The following is a 9,449-nucleotide window of genomic DNA, read 5'->3' as shown; positions in this document are numbered from 1 at the left end:
CCGTCTGGGCACTGTCGTTCCAGAGCCCCAAGCAAAAGCCACACCCATGCCCATGTTCCCCGGGACCAACACCATCATGTCAGGGACTAGAGGTCTGCTAAACCCAGAATCTGCTGATCCATGGGTCAGGAACTAAGGTTCCTTCCCCAGCTCTGCCAGGATTTCCACGAGATCCTACATTCAAGAGTCCTTTCCAAACACAAAGAGCCACTTTCTGTGGCTTACGATCGACAAGAGTGTCATAGAGCTTCCCGGAGAGTCACACGCTCACCTATACCATGAGGTAATAAACACACCCAAGGGAGTAGGTGGGAAAGGCTTTGGCAAGCTACATGGTGGCGGGCCCAGATAAACTGCCTGAGCATCTTCTCTCTCGGCCCTGCCCACCCGCTCTGGGCCACCTTCACAGCCATAATGAGCACTCCAGGCCAGCCCCCCAGCCGAGTGATGTGTATCCTCATTTACGTGTCAGCTCCTTAAGTATCCCCTGACCCTGGGGCCCTCCAATGAAAGGTCCAACTCCACAACTTGAACAAATCCAGGTAAATGTGGGGAAAAGCACTGTTTTTGCAAAAGGCTGGAGACCCAAGCAGAGCTCCCCTCCTCCATGGGTGCTTCTTCCTCTCTCCTCAGAAGGGCCAGTGGGGAACGACAGAGGCCACAGAAGGGGGAGTCCCAGTCCTTGCAGCATCCTCTCCCTCCTCCCCAGGCACAGCTGGGGTCTCCCTGTGCTCCAGTGGGACCCACTGCCCAGGGGCAAAGTGCTCCCCCTCTCCCCCTAGACCTGAGTTGGAGGGTAAGGTGCCCAGAAAAATAGGTTTGGGATTTCTTTGACCTGGGTCTAAAACTCCATCTCCCCATTCATCTTACCAGGTTAAGACACAGCTCCAGTGTGAACTAATTTCCCCATCTCTGGGCTATGCTATGGCAAATAACTTACTCATGAGTAATGTGGCCATGTTTGTGCAAAGTTTATTTAGATAAGAAAAACAACCCCAGGCCTCAGGGGAGGGACAGCTCAGCACTGCAGGGCCAACCCCGTTTCCTCGGCCTGCCTGGGAGGGCCAGGCCCTTGGGCTGCTGGAGCGGCCTTGGAGGGCTCCTGAAGAGCCCGCCTGTCCCCAGACACCTCTGGCCTGTCCCCAGACACCTCTGAGTACTGCCACAGGGAGTAAAGATGGGGGAGGAGCTGAGGATGGTGGACAGGAAGGCCGGGAATTGGATACTGAGTCAGCTCTGTCACTCCACAGTTGTGTGGCCCCAGGTAAGACACCTCTAGTCTCTGTGCCTGAGGTTCCCCCTCCTTGAAAAGGGTAGGTTGGGGACGTCTAGGGGGCTCAGTCGGTTGGGTGTCTGACTCTCGGTTTCGGCTCAGGTCATGATCTCAGGGTCGTGGGACTGAGCCCCACGTTGGGATCCACACTCATCAGGGAGTCCGCTTATCCCACTCTCTCTGCCCTTCCCCCCCTCAGTCTCTCTCTCTCTCTCTCTCTCTCATAAATAAATAAAATCTTAAAAAAAAAAAATAGCAGACCCTACAGAATGGCTGAAAAGATTGAGAGACCATGTAAGGGAAAGTACCTTGGAAATTGCAGAGAGCAATGCACTGGTTAGTTATTAATTAATGTCTGGCTTAAGGCCGTGTTTTCAGGCCACACACACCTGTGGAGGAGGCACCATGCTGGGAGGAGAAGGCCTGTGTCCAGGTCCCGAATCTGCCGCCTGCTAGTCCCGTGACCTCAAGTCTCTTCCCCTTCCTGAGCCTCTACATTCTCCCCTGTGAAGTGGGGCTAGTCGTTTCTCATTAAGCCGTCCTCAAGGTCTGAAGGGAAAAAGACATGAAAGTGGTTTTTGAACTGCAGAACGGTGCCAAGTTATGCAAAAGGTTATTTGTCAGTCAATCCGTCAACAAATGCTTCTTGAGCTGGACACCGAGGATCTGGAAGGAAAGCATCCAGCCCGAGAGAGGAAGAAGGCTTCTGCACACCAGGAGTGAATGAAACACACAAAGCAAGGCGAGGGGCAGACTGGCCTGGGCTGGCGGGGGAGTCCCTCATCTCCTCCTGGCTGACACAGGCTGATCGTACCTGGAAAACCTTGTGAGCAATGCCTTGGCCCCATTACTTGTCCTTAAACTTTTTTTAAAAACCAGATTAGTAATAAAAATAAATAAATAAATAAAAAGCAGAATCCAATTTTCAAGTGAAGAGTGAAACAGAACACAGAGAATAGGAAAGGACCTTAGCTAGCCACAGTATATAATAAACTCCTACAAATGTGTAAGAAAAAGATGATTCGATATTTTTAAAAACTGAACTTGAACAGACCCTATATAAATGAGAATTAACCAGAGGCCACAAAGCATTTGAAAAAGTTCAACATTGTTAATCATCAGGAAAATGTGAATTAAAATATAATTCTATACTGCACTGATAGGGATGGCTAAAATTTTAAACACCAACAACACCAAGTATTAACAAAGGATATGGGTTGACCAGAACTCCCAATCATTACTGGAGGAAATATACACTGGTGCAGCCACCTTGGAAAATTGCTCGATAGCATCAATTACTAAATGTGTGTACACAACCCCCAGAAATTCTACGCCTGGTTATATACTCTACAGTGACTGGGTCCATCAGAAGACATGTGTAAGAATCCTTATACAGTCATGAGATCTTCAAACAGGAAATAACCCAAATGCCCATCATCAGTAGAACAGATAAATTATAGTAGAGTCATACAATACTATACAACAGCAGAGAATGAACTATGCTATACACAATAATCTTGTAGGTGAATCCTCTAGGCGAAGAGACAGATACAAAACAGAAGATCCTATAGATCATTTATGCAAAGGTCAAAGTCAGCAAAACTAACCCATGTGACAGAGGTCATGCTGGTCGTACTTTGGAGAGGTATTGCCAGTGAAGGGGCATGAAGGAGCTTTCTGGAGTCCTGGAAATGTTCCATATTTGATCCAAGTGGTGGTTACACAGCCACATTAATTTGTAAAATTCTTCAAGATATATGCTTAAGATCTATACACTTAATGGAAAACAGCATGGAGGTTCCCCCCAAAATTACCCTATGATTCAGTAATCACATTACTGGGTATTTACAAAAAAAAACAAAAACATAAAAACCCCAATTCAAAGGATGCACACAGCTCTATGTTTATCACAGCATTATATATATATATATATATATATATATACACATATATATATAATGGAATATTACTCAGCCATAAAAAGGAATGAAATCTTACCATTTGCAATGACCTGGTTGGAGCTAAAGAGTGTAACACAAAGTGAAGTCAGTCAGTCAGAGAAAGACAGATACCATACGATGTCACACACACATGTGTAATTTAAGAAGCAGAACGAACAAGGAAATAAAAGAGAGAGAGAGAGACAAATCAAGAAAGACCCAGAACACTGGAGAACAAACTGATGACTACCAGTGGGGAGGTGGGTGGGGGGAAGGGAGAAATAGGAGATGGGGATTAAAGAGTACACTTATCGGGACACCCGGGTGGCTCAGTCTGTTAAGCCGCTGCCTTTGGCTCAGGTCATGATCCCGGGGTCTTGGAATCGAGTCCCGCATCAGGCTCCTTGCTCGGCAGGGAGCCTGCTTCTCTCTCTTCCTCTGCCTGCCACTCTGCTTGCTTGTGCACACTCTCTCTCTCTATAAACTCTTTAAAAAAAAAAAAGAGTACACTTATCATGACAAAAAAAAAAAAAAGATTTGTGCAAGTGATACATTCACAACTTAAAAAACAAAGAGACATGTACAGAGAATGCAAATGGCCCATTCAGGATAAGTATGACGTTGAGAAGTGTTTCTTCCACAGGGAGGGAAAGACCACTGCGAACAGCTTCATGGAGAAGGGACCTTCTCTTAGGTCCCTTATTTTAAGGACCTACTTGGACCTTAAAAATAGAGATGGGGGCCGAGTCATTTCCAGAGTACAGACTGGGCAGTGAGAAAGCACAAGATGGGCTTAGTGAACAGAGAGAAAGAGGCTGGAGAAGTGCAGGGCAGGGCTGGGCAGAGGAGATGGGAACGGCTCTTGCATGGTGGAAGAAGTCCAGATGTGGGTCTGGTGGTCTCAGTGCAAAGCCCAGGTCCACTATAGGCAAGCTCTGTGACTTTGGGATGGTCACCTCACCTCTGAGACTCAGGGCCTCCTTTTGCAAGATGGGAAGTGGTGGGAAATAATGCACGCAAGCTGCCTAGTGTGGTGGCGGCATACGGTCCTCCGGACCCAGGAGTGCCCCCAATCACGATCACTACATTCGGGAATTCTCCTAACAAGATGCTACGAAGGGGTGCTTGCTGTCTTTATCTCAGGTGACACCCCGAAGGCTTGAAATAGCACAACAGGTCCTGAGCATGGCCCCATCGTAAAGCAAGGGCCTGGGCCATCTGTGTGGGACAAGCTAAGAGATCATGGAAACTTCTGCCAGCACCTCCATGGTAACAAGGAACGGAATGGAAAAAGAACAGTTGTGAGAAGTTCTCTGAGGAGAGTGGAAAGTGTGTCATGTGTGCCCAGGACCCACAGGAGAAAGGAGGCGGCTCTTCAAGAGGGGACGTGGAGAGGTGGTTACGTGCCTGCAGAGTTGGGGGACACAGGGACTGCTGATGGGTGACACATGTCTGTGTCACTGAAAGGCTGTTGGACAGGCTGGAGCAGGGACAGAGAAGCTGTTCCAGGAGGGAGCATCACACTGTGGGCTGGTCAAGGGCAGCCCCACTGGGTCTCCAATGGGATCTCCTTGCAGATGACATCTGGAAGTGGGGAGGGACTCTTAACAGAGTGGTGGTCACCAGAGAGCTGAGGGCTTGGGGGGGATGGTCCTAAGTAGCAGAAGGAAGAGATGTACCGCCCACAGTGGGGCACCCCACAAAAGATGCTGGGGCACTAGAACAACCCCACCCCAGCCATGGGTGACTTTTCCTGCCCCCCACCTCTTCTGAACCCCATGTCTGCCCTGCAGCTGGCCCCAGTAGTTAACCGTGCGGCGGCAGACGCAGAGCCAAGTAAGCCAAGCCATGGCCGCGGCCTTGACCTCCGCTGCCCCAGGGCTAGCCTGTAGCAGGCCTGAGCTACAGGAGGGAAAGCTGTAATTAGATCAGAGCTGACATTTTTGATATTCAACTAGACTACCTTTCCTATCTCCTGAAGTGAATCTGTCTTGAAGACTAAGAAGGGCCCAGATAAGCTACAAGACCTGCCTGAAGCTGTATTGCCGAGTGGGAAGAAAGACAGTATTCTAAAGAGGATTGGAGGTGGGGGGAGGTAGAGTTGACTCTGTCCCTATGGTGGATCCGGCTGGAACCATGGCATGGTTGAGTGTGGGTAAGGGTGCCCGGAACCTCCTAGGTGCACCTACTCCTTCCCCCGGACCCCGGGAGGGGCCACTTCCAGCCCAAGAAATGCCTTCCAGTCCCAGGAAGGCCTTGGCTCCAGGCCGGAGGCTGACAAGGAAAAAACTCCTCTGCACCATGTTGCCTCGGCCTCTGGAATTTACCCTTGCCCCACTGCCCTCTGCTGAGTGTCCCTGCCTATTCCAGCCCAAGCATGAAGCTAGGGCTCTGCGAGGGCCCCAGGACCGGCCTCTGAGCTGCTGTCAGAGGTTGTGACCTCACTTCCTCAGCCATGCTGCAGGCTGGGTGGACAGGAGGGCAGCAGCTCTGGCTCCACAAGGCCCTGGCTCGGAGCACTGTACAGAGAGTCCAACACCCAGGCCCTTGTTTGAAGCTAAATGCACAGAGGAAATTCCTCAGTCCAGGAGAGCTGGGGGAAGTGCATGTTCCGAGGGCTCAGCTTTCTGGTTAAGCAAACGGGAGGCAAGGAGCTGCTGTTTGTCGGGCGCTTCCTGTATACTAGGCCCTATAGTAAGTGCTTTCCAAGGGCTGCCTTGCACTCCCGAGGACAACCACATGAGGTGGACCTTGTCATTCCCATCTTACAGATGTGAAGGAGGGACACCCCGGAAGGGAGATGTTGTCCCATGTTCTTTCCACAGCATCACACCCCTCAGGGTGAGGTCGTATTCACACATGCATATGCACCCCAGGAGTTGTAAATTCAGTGGTTTTAAACATTTATCTTTCTGGCACAGAATACCAAATGGAGTATTGCAGTGTGAAGAGCCAAGGGCTGGGGTCGGCCAGCCCGGATTCTACAGCTTGTGAGCTGTCCACCCACAGAAGCATTGGTTAGCTTCTCTGAACCCGGTTTCCTTACCTGGAAGGACAAAGAGAATAACAGCACCTTCTCCATCACCTTGTGAAGATGACACGTGCACAGGGGACACTGAGTCCGGGGCTCAGCCTGTTGTACACTCTCAGTAATCATGACTCATGATGACACTTGTCACAACCCAGCGAGGGGATGGGACAGACTATCGTACCCCGTGTGGACAGATGATTAGGACTCTGAGCTTCAAAGCTGAGATGATATCCAAAGTCACCCACGGTCATGAAAACATGACCCTAACCCATGGCCCGTGTCTCCGTAGGGGGCCAGCTCTCTCAGGGTCCCCTCTCACCTCTGGAGACCTCCCGTGGATTTACAAGCATTTGCCAACACAAAGGGTTAGTTAGGCACTGAGCCGTGCACATGGATGAAGGATGTGGAGGCGGCCAGTGCTGCCAGCTACCAGGCAGTGCTGGCTGTGTGTCCTCCCTGCTCTGTACTCTGGGGACCAGTTTGCAGGAGTAGGAAGAGGTGGCTTCTTGGAATAGACAGACATTACAGAAGCCTCCTAGACAAGAAGATCCCCCCCCCCCCCCCCCCCCCCCGCCAACCCCTCTGCTCTAAGCCATGCAAGAATCCCTCTGGCCTTCAGATAAAGTCCTTAACATAGTTTCACTTCCTGTTACATTTTTTCCAGCTCCTTCCAATTTGATTCCTTGAAGCATTCCATTGTGTGTCCCTACCCTCTTCCCTCCGGTCAGGCCCTAAACACACTCACACTTGCACACAGAAGCCTGGTTCCTTCCCCTCCCCCGCCCCCAACCCCCATCCCATTCTTAAGTAGAAACTAGCCCATATCAGGGCATCTGGGCAATTGCCACCCCGGACATTGGAAACAATAGCAAATCTGCAAGCCAGCAGAGGAACCCAGCTCGTTCTGAGTAAAAATAACCTGTCAAATCAATTACAGTGGCAGAACCAATTAGGGTGACCACAGGGGAATAAATATGCAGTGTTTAACTTAATCAACTTTCTGTTCCAACGGCTCTCCGGCAGGGCTGCATGACTAAGGCAAATGACTATTATGTAACTGATATTTTTATTCTTTGCCCCTTCTTTTCTGAGAGACAAGTCATTAAATTTCGCTTTGCTTCAAAGTGGGGGGGAAAAAAGACAAAGGGAAAAAAGATTGTCTCTGCACTGGCTTGAATGAGAAGAAAGTCTAGAGCCTTCTATGGTGAATCCCTACATGTAACACCACTCTGTTCGCTTTGTGACCTTAGGCAAGTCACCTCTCCTCTGTGATCCCCCTCTCTGTGAAGGAAGGGATCCGGAATGGCAATCGCCAAGGGCCATCCGTACAAAGTTGGGCTTTCTATTGCCTAGGACAACTTCAACTCTGAAGTCCTGCGTACTCGCCACAATGGTGTCTCACTGATCAGAGTCTCCCTATTGCTCCTTGCCCAGGGTCTGTGTGCCCAGGTGCTCAATTGATGCTTGCTGAATGGAATTAATTGGCTCGTTCTTCGTGTCAGCATTTCCTAAGTCTAGAACACTTCCTGGGCCCTGGAAGATAAGTGGCCAAGTGGTAGAACAAGTCCTCCATCTGAGGGAGGCTAGGTATGTCTCTCTGAGAAATGCCAGTCTTGGGTGACAGGGTTAGACAAATGTCACAGGCAATAGACACTCAGAGAAGAGGGATGTTTCTAATTTTAGGGCGGTCATGAAGTACTTCCTGAGAAGGTGAAATCTGGGCTGGGCCTTGAGTTCCTACAGATGAGTTAGATGAAAAACACCCTGGGGAAATCTGCAGGAGTGGCCTGCACAGAAGAGGGCAGGGAGAGAGCCTGACTGCTGCGAGCATTTCTGTTGGAAAACCAAGGAAAATATGGCACCTTGGAAGTAGACTATGAAAAATCTCGGAGCTGGGGTGGGGAGGGTGGGTCAGCATCCTGGACTCATTGGGAAAGGATGGTAGGATGGGATCCTTAAGAACATCACCTTCTCCTCTAGCTCTTGGCTGAACTGGCCATTCTGAATGGTGAGGGATGAGCTCTGGTGTCAGCCTCCGGGAAACAGCCTGGAGGTCTAGAATCTGGAGAAAGGGCCAGAGGCTTGTCATTTTGTTCTGCCTATCATACTAAGTCCCTAAATCCACCAACATACAACATTTCAGAGCTGGAGGAGATTTAAAGATTGGTTATAACAGGGACTCTGTCCATGCCTTGCCCCTACCTCCACACTCACCCCCACATGGAAGGCTGCTTGCTTCCATACCCACAGGCATGGTAGGCCAGTTTGGGGCAAGCATCGAGTGCCCAAGAGCCCATGCCCCTGGAAACAGCCCTCTATTAGGGAGGGATCAGTTTCCTCTCCACTTGGGCAGGAGAATGCTGAGCTGTGCTCTAACTCGGGCTCCCCCGGTCCCCAACCCGGGACTGACCCCCCAGTTGCCCACGGTGATGACCGGCTCAACAACACACCTTCCCTTGGCTTCCTTCCCTCTCTGCCTCCCTTCCACACCCACTGACCTGGGTTTCCAGGTATTACCTCCCAAATGAATTACATATATTTGAATCTTTGACTCAAGGTCAGCTTCTGGGGAAACCAAACCAATGAATGAACTGCCCTCATTTTATAGCTGGGGAAACTGAGGCCCAAGCTGGGGAAACTGAGGAGGTCGTCTGTCATGAGTCAGGGTGCAAGTCTGGGCCTGCAGGCCCCCAGTCCAGTGCCCAACCCACTAGACCAGATATGTCTCAGATGAGTCCTGCCTCCCCTCTGCTTCCCCAACTGAGGCTCCCCCAAGTCAGAAGTCAGCAGCAGAAATTCTCCTATTCTTGTTTGAACAGAAAGCAAAAGGCCTCCACAAAGAGGAAGAGGTGAAGGTCCAGAGGCCCCCAGATGTGGCCCCATTATCTTGGAAAGTGTGCTTTTGTCTCTGTGGTAACCAGGGCGGCCACCCCTTTATCTGATTTCAGTAAAGCAGCCACATCCTTCAACTCTAACTGCTGGGGGTTAAATGGCATGTTTGCAAAACAGAGTAATTAGCCCTTAAAAAATGAGGAGGAGGTGGGTGGTTTGATCCCCCCAGGGAAAAGGACATAAAGCTTGGGGTCTTTCCATAATCAACATCAAAGAATTGTGACAGCCACAGAAATGACTTTAAGGAAGGCCAGAGCAATTCCATGGGAAGATAGCAACCAGGAAAAGGAATGTGGATGAGTAGAGTTTAAAA

The sequence above is a fragment of the Enhydra lutris genome, unplaced genomic scaffold (genome assembly GCF_002288905.1).
Source record: "Enhydra lutris kenyoni isolate GAN:26980312 unplaced genomic scaffold, ASM228890v2 scaffoldscaffold31, whole genome shotgun sequence".
NCBI lineage: Eukaryota > Metazoa > Chordata > Mammalia > Carnivora > Mustelidae > Enhydra > Enhydra lutris.
This window is presented reverse-complemented; position numbering follows the sequence as displayed.